The sequence below is a fragment of the Ceratotherium simum genome, chromosome 13 (genome assembly GCF_057802395.1).
Source record: "Ceratotherium simum simum isolate JZ-2026a chromosome 13, ASM5780239v1, whole genome shotgun sequence".
NCBI lineage: Eukaryota > Metazoa > Chordata > Mammalia > Perissodactyla > Rhinocerotidae > Ceratotherium > Ceratotherium simum.
Genome location: NC_141912.1, coordinates 20,654,441 through 20,658,055, shown reverse-complemented (window position 1 = coordinate 20,658,055; position 3,615 = coordinate 20,654,441).

Genomic DNA, 3,615 nt, shown 5'->3' with positions numbered 1-3,615 from the left:
GCAAGAAGTATTTCAGACAAAAGAGAAATGAGTTTACTGACAATATTGAGTACTAGCATTTCTCAGAATTTCTGCTTTACTGTCAAGTCCTATCAAAATAATCACGTAAACATTTCATTTTTTTTTATTAAATGAGTGTGTTCATTTCAGAGAAGGGCTCAGATCTTTTACTAAATCACCCAAGAAACTGAGTGACAATATGAGTCATCAAAAACATTAAGCTCACAGAATCTAATACTTCCAAGAAGTCTTAAATTTTATATTAAAATTTATGTGCTTAAAGAGCATAGCACGAGTGATATGCAGAAGCAGAAGTTAAAGCAACCATGTTTCACGCCCTCCCTAGGGAAGGTGGTAAAATATCACTTTATCAGTACCAAAAAAAGCCTGTAGAGGGAACAGTGAGCAAATCTTGAGTGTGGGGGCAGCTTAAAGAACACAGGGGGCCCTAGACTCGCAGGATACGTTGACAACGGAAGGTCAAAGCCTTCATTGTTCTCAAAACTCTCATGCTCACTTCCATAAATTATTTAAGGTAGCTTTCAAAATCCAATATACTAAGAAGAGATAAAATAAAAATTAAGAGGATAAAAAATGGAATCAAGGGAAAACAACAATAGAAGAAATTAGTTGAAGCCAGGACTGAAGTGAATACACAAGCTGCCTACAGTTCTGGACCCTTGCTAGAAAGTCTCATATTTAACCTGCATTTTCTGGCATGCAGAGCAAGGAGGGCCTTGGGGGACAGAGCCAGGAAGTCCAAGATTCTTACGTGGCCCAGTCAGGTACATTATTAATAGCATGGATGATGGGGGAGATGTGGCCCAGAACAAGCATTACTATCTCTGAAATCTAAGAGAATCTTCTCCCTCAGGTCCTCATTAAAGATGGCACTGAGGGGCCGGCCCTGTGGCTTAGCGGTTAAGTGCGTGCTCTCTGATGCTGGCGGCCCGGGTTCGGATCCCGGGCGCACACCGACGCACCGCTTCTCCGGCTACGCTGAGGCCGCGTCCCACATACGGCAACTAGAAAGCTCTGCAACTATGACATACAACTAACTACTGGGGCTTTGGGGTGAAAATAAATAAATAAATCTTTAAAAAAAAAAAAAAAAAAAAAAAAAAAGATGGCACTGAGTAATGAAACTAACCCAACAGCATTCATATGCTAAGTGCAGCAACATGTTTCATAAGACTGCTTCTCATAAAATTACTAACTGTAGGCTGGGGCATTGCGCTAAAGAAGCGACTCAACAAGAGCAATTATATGAAGGGCCAACAGCAATAAGCAGCCAAATAATGCAGTTCCCGGATGGACAACCTATCCTTACAATACGGGATTGAGTATCCTGCTTTATTAAAAAAAAACAAAACAAAACTGGTGTACATATTTAATCAGATGACTAATAATCCAGTCAGTATAAGATTTGGAAGAGGAGAAAATAAACATACTGTGGACTTATGTTTTTATTACCCTGGAACAGAATTGAAGATGAGAGCTAACTCTCAAATATCCTTAAAAGTTTAAAAATACAATTAAATTGATTTCCCTTAAGGTGTTGGGTTTATGTGCGGGGGGGGGGGGGGGTGTTTGTTTGTTGTTGTTGTTGTCATTGTTTTATCTAAGACTATCAGAGAAAAGTCTATCTGTGAAATAAAACTAAATTTAAAATTTTTAGAACAAATATAAACTAAATAAGCATATTATGGGACTTCTTAAATCATTTTTTATAGAATTTGGATCTTTTGTGAAAGTATTTACTCTTAATATCTTAATTTTTTGCCCTATGTCATACAGAAATACTTTTCTTCAACTACTATATCCCAAAATGCCTCTCAATAGATGTATCATAATATTACTATGTGTTTTGGCAGCTACTAGAACACAGCAGAATGAATTCAACAAGGAAATGAATATGGTGATATTTTTGTAAGTCTTCACAATATTCGGTAACTCATAGTGCTCTAATTTACTCATAGTTTGAATAGGAATATTTAACCAAGCTTAATAGGGATAGTTTGAATAAAAATATTCAAATAACTTTCTTAAATTTCCATCCCAAAATTTCCAATGTAGCAATATCTTAAAATGTTGATGTTTCTAGTAACATCAATTTTCTATTTCAACATTTTTATAGCAAATATTTGATAACATGTAATAATTCTGTCTAGTTATATTTACTATCATCTTAAGATTATATTTCTCACTTCTATCAAATATTTGGTATAAAATTTTCTTTACTGTCAAATACAGTTTCCATATCTGTAGAATGCCATATGCGGCTATGTAGATATTTTCATTCCAGAAAATGAGATACAAAAGAAAAAATCTTCTTGTGGAACTGCCCTTCAAATTAAAAAAGGAAAATAAGCAGCCACAGGCCAGCAAGGCGAAGAGAGAGAGCAGAGGGTTGATGTGGAATTAGCAATTTTTCTTATTGACCTTGATGTTGTTTGAATTTATTGAATTATTCAGGGTATGGACATATTGCTAAGCAATCATCACCCAAACATCTTGGAAAAGATGGAAACTGATAGAGAAGAAAAAGGGAACAAACAGGAACAAAATGAAATTGGTGGAGAAACTGTACCTGTTAAGCAAATATGCTTTAACTTCTAAGAAGAAACTGGAGTTTTTTTATGTAACGCCTTTTAATGGCTAAGAGCTGGCACGGAAATATTTTCTTCATCAGTAAAACTAAGCTTTAGGCAGCAAACTAAAGTATTCTTTGCTCTTTTAAGGTGACAAGAATAGTCAGGGTGTGATTTTAAGATAATGAGACTAATTTCACAATCATATATAAAAATCAGTCTCATTGTCTTATAGTCACATTTCATTCAGTACACAAAAATCTAATTTGTAGTCTAGTTTAGCTCTTTCCCATAGAATTTTTCTTTGTTTTTCTGTTTGTTTGTTTGTTTTAAATCCTATCCTTATACAAGAATAGTATGGTAAAAAAAAAAAAAATCAAGACTTTTTGAGTAATCCTATATAATTTGAACACATACAGTAAATTTGGTCTTTGAGACCTCAATAATGAGGAAATGAATGAATACGCAAATGTATTCATCAGGCCTCAGAAAACAAAGTTATCAACTGACATACAAAGAAAGGGACACCTTGAGTGTCACTTGAGATTTAGGCACTCTGAGTATATAGCTTAAAAGAACTTTATAAATAAAAAGTATTATTGGGGCCAGCCCCATGGCCTACTGGTTAAGTTTGGCATACTCCGCTTCTGTGGCTTGGGTTTGGTTCCTGGGCGTTGACCTACACCACTCGTTAGCAGCCATGCTGTGGTGGTGACCCACATACAAAATAGAGGAAGATTGGCGCAGATGTTAGCTCAGGGCAAATCTTGCCCAGGGGAAAAAAAATTATTATTATATTTTATTGTAATCCTTACCAGAAAAATCAGCAAGTGGTGTTAAAATAATGGATTTTCCCCAGTGCCATTAACATAGCTTTGGGTATAAACAGACATTGAGTTTTTCCATCACCTGGAAAACTATATACCTTTGCCTAGTACCTGAACTAATTACTAGAAAATAGTTGCGTATAATACATATTTTATTGACCTTTAGCAAAAAGCTATGCAACAACACAAGAACCACC